At 45.1% G+C, this 11,336-nt stretch overlaps 1 pseudogene; it reads right to left on the bottom strand.

The window, feature by feature from the left end:
• Positions 1–7,277: 7,277 nt before the first annotated feature.
• The window catches only part of LOC125507442 (DNA (cytosine-5)-methyltransferase 1A-like), a 152,612-nt pseudogene continuing 148,553 nt past the window's right edge, over positions 7,278–11,336 (bottom strand).

Raw genomic sequence — 11,336 nt, 5'->3', positions numbered from 1 at the left:
CTCCCTCCCTCCCTCCCTCCCTCCCTCTCTCTCTCTCTCTCTCCCTCTCCCTCTCTCTCTCTCTCCCTCTCTCTCTCTCTCTCTCCCTCTCTCTCTCTCTCTCTCTCTCTCTCCCTCTCTCTCTCTCTCTCTCTCTCTCTCTCTTGTCGTTGAACAAGCATGGTGGATCCAGCGGGCATGTCAGGGGATCCGGCGGGGTGGTGGATCTAGCGGGCGCAACGCTCACAATGACGGATCTAGTCGGCTCGTGGCGGCGAAACCAGCAGACGTACGTGTGTGCGGCGGTGGATCCAACGTGCGTGGGGTGGACCACCGCTGCTGCGCCACCGGCTGGCACATCTATTTTTTATTTTATAGAATTATACCAGTGAAGGGTAAATATTTACGCCCGCCATTGGTAGTGTATGCCATCAGTGGTCATTACTAGTGGCGGGCGCTAGGTAATATCCGCCACTGCTAGGTCTTTACCACTGGAATGCCATGTTAGTGGTGGGGGTGGCCCTAAGAGCCTTGCCCGGCACTGCTGGGCTTTTGGTGCACGCCATTGGTAGCCATTCCCGCGGAAGTGTGGCTCGGGAATAGACGAAAGCTATGCTATAGTGGTCTCCGAAGACACTGGAGTAGATGGCGGTGACCAGCTTGACGCGGTGGAGCTCCTAGTGGCAGCGGTTACCCTTGGGGACGACGCAGTTGATGGCTGGGGCTCGTCGAAGTTGGGTGTGGTGGAGGGTTTCCTTGGGTGCGAATGCATCACTGGATTGTGTGCTCTCCTAGTCGTGCAAAATGGTTAAACCGGCGGGGTGGTGCACGACGATGCCAAGATTTGAATTAGGAAGGTCATCCTTTGTTGTAACCTCACAATTTCCCTCTATTATCGCAACATGCATACTCACTATATCTTCAATGTAGTATACCGGGATTGGAACAAAAAAAAGAAAATTAAGATTAAAGACAAAATTTATAAAACACAAAATGAGGAATCAAAGGTGTATGATGGCATCGATAAAGATGAACAAATGTATTAAACATATGGCAAAGTGACAAACCTCTCTGATGTCTGAAAAGTATGCTTTCTCTAATGAAATTTCATCGGGCCTTGATACGTCCATTTTGCATCATGTTTTCCTACTGTTATTTATAATGTTTTTATGCTTTATAACACTTTATGGAGTAATTCTAATGCCTTTTCTCTCACAATATGCAAGGTTTACACAAAGAGGGAGAATACCGGCAGTTGAAATTCTGGACCTGAAAAAGCTATGTCAGAGATACCTATTCTGCACATCTCCAAATGAGCTGAAATTTTATGAAGAATTATTTTGGAATATATAATAAATATTGGAGAGAAGAACTACCAGAGGGGGGCAGCCAGGTGGCCACAAGACACCAGGGCGCTCCAGACCCTCCAGGCACGCTCTGGTGGGTAGTGGGCACCCTGGCCCACCTTCGATGCCCATCTTCTGGTATATAAGGTCTTTTGACCTAGAAAAAATAAGAAGATGAATTTTGGGACGGAGTGCCTTTATCGAGGCAGAACTAGGGCAGGAGCACTTTTGTCCTCCGGCGGAGCGATTTCGCCAAGGGAACTTCCCTCCCGGAGGGGGAAATTGAAGCCATCGTCATCACCAACAACCCTCTCATCTTTGGGAGGCCAATATTCATCAACATCTTCAACAACACCATCTCATCTCAAACCCTACTTCATCTCTCGTGTTTAATCTTTATACCGGAACCTCAGATTGGTACCTGTGGGTGACTAGTGTTGATTGCATCTTGTAGTTGATGCTATATGGTTTATTTGGTGGAAGATTATATGTTCAGATTCATTATGCTATTTAATATCCCTCTGATCTTGAGCATGGATATTATTTGTGAGTAGTTGCCCTTGTTCTTGAGGACACGGGATAAGACATGTTGCAAGTAATCATGTGAATTTGATATTTGTTTGATATTTTGATGATATGTACTCCCGCCGTCCCAAAATAAGTGTCTTAGCTTTAGTACAACTTTGAACTAACTTATTTTGAGACCGAGGGAGTATTTTGTGGTTCCCTTAGTGGTGTTATGTGAACGTCTACTACATGACACTTCACCATCTTTGGGCCTAACAGAATGCATTGTGTAGTAGTTATTAGATGATGGGTTGCTAGAGTGATAGAAGCTTAAACCCTAGTTTATGAGCTATTCCGTAAGAGACTGATTTGGATCCTTCACTACTGCAGGATGCTGCTAATGCGACACTACGATCAGAGACCCTTTGACGAAACTGTGTGCGATGCAATAATCGCAAACGTTTATGATGACGGATGCATCAAACACGGTTCAGATTTTAATTGCATGTGCGATGCAGGGCATACAGTTCAGTTCAATTATCTGTTTGCGATGAGGAGGAACAAAAAAAATAGGCAGCCAGATGAAGGTGTGTGCGATATACAACATACAGTTCACTCGGATGAACTGTTTGTGATAAGGAGTAACAACAGAAACGGGCAGCTAGATAAAGGTGTGTGCGACTGAGGGCATGCACTTCAGAAGTATTAATTGTTTGCGATTAGGCAACAAAACAAAAATGGCCAGCCAGATCAAAGTGTCTGCAATTGATGGCATACACTTCACATGGATGAACCGTTTGCCATTAGCCACAACAAACAAAAACAGTTAGACAGATCAACATGTATGCGCTAGATGGGCACCCATTCTATTTAAAAGAAGCATGCACGATGATAATAACGAGCGCGCACGGTTGTTGGAACAAGACATGTGCTGACGTTGCCTATTGCGGTGCACCCTATGGTCCAAACGCCACGTACGCGACCGAGAAAACGTGCCCATGTTATGCCTTCCGGGAATACTACCGCACTTAGAACCGTCAATAAATTTTGAGCCCGCGTCCCGTCACATTCCAAATTACTACCACACTATATTTAATTGGAAACCTATTCACACCGATCAAAACCTAAACGGTTTCCCACTTAGGAGCATATTAGTACTCGGTTATAAATACTAGTACTCCAAGATGACTGCACATTCCTCCTCAACTCCTTATCCACAAAAACAAACAAGTCATTCATCATCGTCCCCTTGCGCCTGCCATGGCCATCATGAGTTCTGGGTTGAGAGATTGTCACCAGGGAGAGGCGAGCATGGAAGCGGAAGCACGAAAGATGTCCCGCCTCGTCGCGAAAGTAGCCGACATGTCCCACCGCGTGGCCGTAGAAGCACAGAGGACCCGTCGCACCACCAAAGCAGCATGGAGGTCCCGCCGCGCCGTCGATGTAGCAATCTGGTCCGGCCGCGCCACGAAAGCAGAAGAGATGTCCCGCCGCACCGCGAATGCAACAGAGATGTCCCGCCGCGCCGCAGCGGCCTGGGAAAATGTCTCACGGGCGGCGACGACTCTTACAGGCGCATGCATGTGATCGTCCATAGCCAGATGGATCAGATCTTCGGCTGGGCGGGGGTGTAGGACGACATGAAAGCCTTGTTTGAATAGGCTGTCGGCGTCATCCGACAACTACGGGGAGGGGGGGGGGGCAATGCGAAGCTCCGGGCCGGAAGGGCGAAGCAGGCGGAGGAGACCGCTGCCTTGTTGAAGAGGACGGGCATCACCGTTAAGAAACTTATGGACGAGAATGCCATGCTCCGCATTGAGTGCGAAAGGCTGGTGAAGGAATCCGTGGATGCTGCCAAGCACCATGGTAAAGACATGAAACTGATGAAAGAGATCACCGCTGCTCGCTGCAAGAACTAGTCTCCGCGACCTGCAGTGCATCAAGAAAGTAGAGATCAGCGAGCCAGATCGTTGTATGCGTCTTCCTTCTTCTTTTTCCCTTGTGTATTTCGGGCATAGCCGCATGTGGCTTTTTTAGTTATCTTCCTAATTATGTAAGACAATTGTTATGCACTGTCATCGTCCTTATATTCATCAGTCTTGCTATAAGTCGCATTCGATGCTATATAGGTCCGTCAGATCTTACATCACACTACAAAAAAATACACTTATGTGATGATACGTGTTTGTCACAGTAGGTCACGTTTTTTGTCATGCATATACATCCACGACGATTTTATGACATAATCAAGATAGTCATACCTGTGCTATTGTAGAAGTGTTCCATGACATTACCATAATTATTATCACAGAAGTGTCCACTTCCATGATGATAAATCGCACGTCATAGAAGTGCTTTCATTAAGGGTAACCGACACGTGGCATCCACCGTAATGGGTCGTCGCTAACCTATTAGGTTCCGATTTGGATCCGATAACCCGTGAACAACCTGGACCAATGGGGATTTTCCACGTGTAAAATTCTCATTCGCCGGCAGATCCATGTGTCGGCCTGGCGTTCGGACAGTTGTCATCCAGCGAATGGACGGAACACACCTATGATACGTTGACACATGTCTCGGCCCAATAGTGGCTCATTCAGGTTAAAAGGCTGGGCCTGTCAAAATAAGCGGGCCGACCCATTAGCGGCCTACTTGAGTCAGGCCCATTCATAAGTACGACCCATACAAATTACACAGAATCGGCCCATCAAAGGACCATTATAGATTTGACAATTTCCAGCCCATCATCAGTTTCAACCCGTTAATGACCTGCTACGTCTTTGGGCCCAATTACGGCCCGAGCTTCTTTCGGCCTGTTAGCAGCCCATCGTCAGTTCCAGCCCGTTAACGGCCCGAAACGTCTTTCGGCCTTTTCCCGACCCATTCTGCAGTTGGGCCAATTCAAGCCCGTTGTGACTTTAGGCCTGTCCTCGGCCCATTCGGTAAATGGGCCAATTGCTAGCCCATTTTGTCTTTCAGCCTGTTAATGGCCTGCACAATAGTTGAGCCTTTGACATTGGGTCCATTAGGGGCCCATGTTCCGCAGGGCAAAATTTCAGCCCAACGCGACTTTCGGCCTGTCAAAAGCATAGTTTGCAAATTGGGCCTCCTCTGGCCCATAACCCTTTCGGCCTCTTACCGTCCCGTAAAGTAAAAGGGCCGAGACACAATTGACATTTATTTCGGCCTGCTAGAGGCCCGCGTGCCATTTCCATTTATACGACCCTATCGAGCTTTTGGCCTGTTAATGGCCTGCTAAGAGCCGTTGTTACAATGGGCCACATCATTTGTGATCCACTAAATATTATTTTGACCAGCCCAATTAAGACCCACTTTGACTACACATGTTTTTTCATTTATATGGTGTCCAGGAAATGTTCGGGCGTGTTGGCCCCCGTTTCAACGATATAGCATATTCAAAGAATTATCCTACTCTATACTATCACCTCTAAAAACATACACTATACAATAAAAATACTAAGGCATAGAAACGTAGAATAATCCTACACTATACAATAGAGAAATTACAGCCGAATATACCCTTTGGGCATTATAGTTTGACACCAGTGATAATAAAGCATACACAAATAGCAAATTACATACACTGAACAAATAAAGCTCATACATCATGGACACGCATCAACAGAACTTACCATTTGAACTATAATATCTTTAGAAAATAGGATTGGCCGGATTCAGATAGCACAAATTTCAGTCTACAAAATCTCCAATTCCTTCATGGTTACCTCGGTGTCTCGTTTCCTTTTTTTGACTCCGGCATCTAATACCTACAAGTGCAGTCTCAACTTGTTGATTGCATGTTGAGAATCATGTACATGTTGTCTTGCCACCTCTAGTTGATGCTCAAGAACATCAGTACATTCCAATTCCAAACCATAATCATTTGGTAACGACCATGCCGCACTGCTCGCAGATCTTTGTGTTGATGTCACTTCATCCTAAAATGTTTCTGTAAGTACACATGACTAGGGCAAAAATATAGTTACAACACTGAAGCGAGCAAGACAGACTATTTTCTACATGGCAAAATAGGACTAACAATAATGTTACACATCATAAAGCATAAGCAGGTGATATTTTAAAAATTATAAAAATGGTAGTCTATGCAGCCCGCATACAGAAATCTCTGTTAGCTCACCAGAGGAGCATGATATTGGGGCCAAATCCAAAACACAGACATGTTACAAATTTAGACATCACGTTGCGTATAAGTAAGCAAGCAGTTGGCCATTCTGTAGGTCAATTAAAGTCTTAGGGAGCATAATAAACAACAGAGGGATTCATACAAACCTACTACAGCAAGCAAAACTTTACAATCATTAGCCTAGTATAAACTAGATATTGAGCCTCATGCAGTAATAGTTGGTTAATAGACTTCAAAGCTTTTGGCACACTTTGCCAGAGTAATTAAATTGTAAGGCCTTTAATTATGTCAACTAATAGTTATACAAGTACCCAACATCAGACATCATTGTTTGGGCATCTCATTAGGACAAATAAAGCAATTGAAAAGAGCAATTTAACTATACCTGAAAGAAACAAACAATTGAACTGTTGAGTTGGATACAATGACTTACCTTAACTGGTTGAATAGGCTTAGCGATGCTCCTCCTTCTCTTGCAAGGCTCCTTCCTAACATCTTTTACTTTGAATCCTCAATATTATCTTCATTGCACCCCCTCTGCAAGGTGACACAAACTAGTTACTCGTCTTCTTGGAAGATAAATATGCATGCTTTCCAGTCTGTGAGCAACACAAAAGGATGAGATTATAACAAAACAAGACCACATAATGAAACATGCCACATCTCTTGCACACAATGAAATGAGCATTTACTATGTGTGTACTTTGTAAAAACTAGGCATACCTTTGAACTGGATCTCCAGGTACTCTTGGAGAGCCTACTTTAGTGTACAACCAAATCTTTATGTCACCTATGACTTAGACAAGCCCCTACTACATCAGCCCCTAGTGTTTAAATCATTGACAAGCTATGTTAGAGTGTTAGGTCAAGAATAGGAAGTAATCAAAGCAAACAGTCCTAGTATGGCTGGCTGATACAAACAAGCAATTGAACAAATATGTGAACAAATCTTACATATCAAGAAAAAAGCAAAGAAGGAGGCTTAAAGACCATCACTTGACTGACCAGATTTCAGGGGCATTTAAACATCATGTGCAACGTATGAACTACCATAAACATTGCATATTACAGATTCTATAATGGAATGCACATGTATTAGGTTATGCCATGTATGATGATGCCTAAATGTACACTATAGCACGCCGGAGTGATTCATCATTGCACACACAATTGAATTGCAGGTTAAGGGTCAGTTCTATTAAGCCTTTTCAGAACTTATTGTCAAAATAAGCCATAAAAGATTTAAATAAGTCGTTTTGAGTTATGGGCTTGGGCTTAACTTATTTCGCTTTGGAGTGGGGTGTTTCGGGTAGAAGCTTCCTCCCTAGCGCGTATGCAAGGGGAGGTGGTACCGCATTCCCGATCTGCCTGTGCTTGCTCCGGATGTTGCTAGCGAAACGGTAGCCATCAGGGAAGCCCTACATTCATGTCATGCCGCGGGATCAGATCAGAGATCTTCAGAAAGATAGCAGCAGATCCGATTCATGGCAATGTGCATTGGATTCTGATCTGCTTGTGCCTGCCCTGGAGGTTAAGCCAGACGGCAAACGAGGCAATTGCTCTTGCACATGCACAGAACTATGATCTGATTCTGATAAAATAGCTCAATCTACTCTAGTAGCATTGGTGGGAACAAAATCTACTGTCAACTATGCTTCATTTTAGCCAAGTGTAGTTGCCGAGGCACAAGTGGATCCATTACTGTATACTACCCACTATGCAGTAGCAATTTCGAGTGTGTTGATAGGGATATCTACAAGAGTACTTGCTTACCTGGGATCGCGCACATTCACGAACAGTGATAATCCTGTCCTGATCAGGGTGGAAGCACATGCCGACCTCCCCATTGACTGGGGATCTGTCACTGATGTGGGGAAGTTGCCCTCCTAGTCCAGCCTCCCATACAGGCCTTCCCACTGATTGTTCCTCTTGGCTGTGTTGAGCAAGTACCTAGGGACCAAATCCACTGTTTTCCCTATGGATAGCTTCATCTGTAGTATTCACATGATAAAAATTAGCTGCTAGTACATCACATGGTTGCTTACCAAGAATGTAGAGAGCAGCAGAGAATGTGAATAAGATGGCTGAAACTGAATGCTACCTTCTCATCTGGCAGGTCATGCCAGTCATTGCCAAGGCGCTTTAGGATGTGCTTGCACCTTATGAGATTCAGCTCGTTCATCTTTCTGGATATGTGGTCACTCAGCGAAAGCGTATCGCCTCGAATCTTCTTCTGGAACCAAGAGATGGGCTCGCCTCCATACTACAACACACAAGGGAGAAAGAAAATTCAGCTTGTACTGATCAAGAGCATTGACTGACGCAAGAAATTCAGATTGTACGCACCTTTATTGTTGGGTTGCTGGCGCCATTCTCCATTGGTGGTAGATCGCCGATTGTATCCCTGACTGTTATAGAGTGGAAATGAGCTCCTCCAGCAGTGCTCCTGGCAGCAGCATAGTATTTACCTCCTGGCAGGTTTATTTTCAGCTCAGGGCTAGCGAAGACATGCATTGGTTCAAGCCAGTCAGGAAGAGTCTCCCAGGCGCGGCGGCCTAGATGAACGCCCTTTTCCTGGACTGCGCGATGCCATAGGCACCTGCCTCTAGAATGCAGAATCGAACCTAGGAACATGCAGACAAGTTGAAAACATATGGAAGTTAAGGAAGGCCATAGCACAAGTAGAGAAGAGCAAGCGTCAAGGACCTGGTACCCCACCTCTTGGAGCGATGCTAGTGTCAGTCTGAAGGTCTGGCCCATCTTAAATGAAACAAAGTTCCTGACGTTTTCCAAAAGGAAGAACCTTGGCCGGAAATACTCTGCGAAGGACAGGAATGCCAGAATCATCTCGCACTGAACCTTGCTCCATGGGCTCTGCTTGAATCTGTTCATCCAGGAGAACCCCTGAGAAAAGATGCACAAAGAGCGTCAAGCAACAACGCAGAGGATTGACAAAACATGGAGCATTCATTTAGTGTATAGGTGAGGCATCTGACCTGACATGGAGGACCACCATTGATGAATTCTACTTCACCGGGAAAAGGGAGATTCTTAACCTTCTCATCTGGAAGTTTTGCTGCTCTCGCAGAAGCCTCGGAAGTGGAGAGGCAGTCATCAACATCGCCACACTTATCCATTATCACCCTGAATATGAGAATAGTCAGAAATAAGTAATGGGTTTAGTGCATCCAAAGGGGGAAATGGGTTTTGCATACTTCAGAATTACATTGCAGTTCTCCACAAACACTGCTGCTTCAGGATGATTTTGAAGAAATGCTTGCCCAGCAGGTTCTTCATATTTGATCGCCTATTCTGTACGTGATGCGCATGTACAGTTGAATGGTCAGAAGATATGTGGTGGCCAAGGTGCTCTGTCTACGAATATGCACACACATCTTACGAAGAACATGCAAATGGAAATCACATTACCAGCTAGGTGCAGCCCTTCAGACAAACCTCCACAGCCAGCAAAAATATCAAGGGTTGCAAGACAGTTCTCTGGTGTTTCATCCTTGTGTTTATCCGAACCGGCTTGCTCATCGTCACAAATCTGCTTCCCTTTATTCTTTGTCAAAGCAGGCTCCTTCCTTGCCAGGGTGAGCTTAACATTGGTCGGTAGCTGGTTCTTAGGCAAGGCAAACTCAATGAACTATATGAAAAAGTTTGTCAACAAGATGAGATGAACACAAAATTAAATTTGGCAATATCATTCTGACCTGCTTGAGAGCTCCAGTGCGAGGATCATGTAAATGTTCACAGTAAAAGGCGTGCTCAACTACTACTGGAAGATTTGAATTTGGAAGGTCATCCTTTGCTGTAACCTCACATTTTCCCTCTATCATCCCGACATGCACACTAACTATATCTTCATTGTAGTACACACCTGGATCAAACAACAAAGAAAACTAGATAAAAGTCCAAGTGTAAAAACCATAAAGTTAGGTGGAATCACAGGCACATTATGATGGTAATGATGCACATAAAAATGTGGTAAACATAAGGCAGAGTGCCAAACCTCTCTGATATCTGAAGTGTAAGCTTTATCTGGTGAAATATCATCAGGCCTGTATATCCTTCTTACACCAACTTTTGTTGATTTCAGATTAGCGTTATGAGACCTTGAAGTACCATTGACACTCGGCAAACAACATACCACATAGGGCTTCAGGCCCACATTTCTTCCAGCCCGTAGGTCCCACGGCCTTCGACTCGAGGGAAAAACTCGGGCCTGATATGTTGGAAATATGCCCTAGAGGCAATAATAAAAGCATTATTATTATATTTCCTTATTCATGATAATATCTTTATTCATGCTATAATTGTGTTATCCGGAAATCGTAATACATGTGTGAATAACAGACACCAACATGTCCCTAGTAAGCCTCTAGTTGACTAGCTCGTTGATCAACAGATAGTCATGGTTTCCTGACTATGGACATTGGATGTCATTGATGACGAGATCACATCATTAGGAGAATGATGTGATGGACAAGACCCAATCCTAAACATAGCACAAGATCGTATAGTTCGTTTGCTAGAGTTTTCCAATGTCAAGTATCTTTTCCTTAGACCATGAGATCGTGTAACTCCCGGATACCGTAGGAGTGCTTTGGGTATACCAAACGTCACAACGTAACTGGGTGACTATAAAGGTAGACTACGGGTATCTCCGAAAGTGTCTGTTGGGTTGACATGGATCAAGACTGGGATTTGTCACTCCGTATGACGGAGAGGTATCACTGGGCCCACTCGGTAATGCATCATCATAATGAGCTCAAAGTGACCAAGTGTCTGGTCACGGGATCATGCATTACGGTACGAGTAAAGTGACTTGCCGGTAACGAGATTGAACGAGGTATTGGGATACCGACGATCGAATCTCGGGCAAGTAACATATCGATTGACAAAGGGAATTGCGTACGGGGTTGATTGAATCCTCGACATTATGGTTCATCCGATGAGATCATCGTGGAGCATGTGGGAGCCAACATGGGTATCGAGATCCCGCTGTTGGTTATTGACCGGAGAGTCGTCTCGGTCATGTCTGCTTGTCTCCCGAACCCGTAGGGTCTACACACTTAAGGTTCGGTGACGCTAGGGTTGTGAAGATATGAATATGCAGTAACCCGAATGTTGTTCGGAGTCCCGGATGAGATCCCGAACGTCACGAGGAGTTCCGGAATGGTCCGGAGGTAAAGAATTATATATAGGAAGTGCTGTTTCGGCCATCGGGACAAGTTTCGGGGTCACCGGTATTGTACCGGGACCACCGAAAGGGTCCCGGGGGTCCACCGGGTGGGGCCACCTATCCCGGAGGGCCCCATGGTCTGAAGTGGGAG

Source organism: Triticum urartu, chromosome 5A (assembly GCF_056163025.1).
Source record: "Triticum urartu cultivar PI428250 chromosome 5A, HENAU_Tu73, whole genome shotgun sequence".
Lineage (NCBI taxonomy): Eukaryota > Viridiplantae > Streptophyta > Magnoliopsida > Poales > Poaceae > Triticum > Triticum urartu.
The sequence above is the reverse complement of the archived record's forward strand: the minus strand, read 5'-3'. Positions and strand labels throughout refer to the sequence as shown.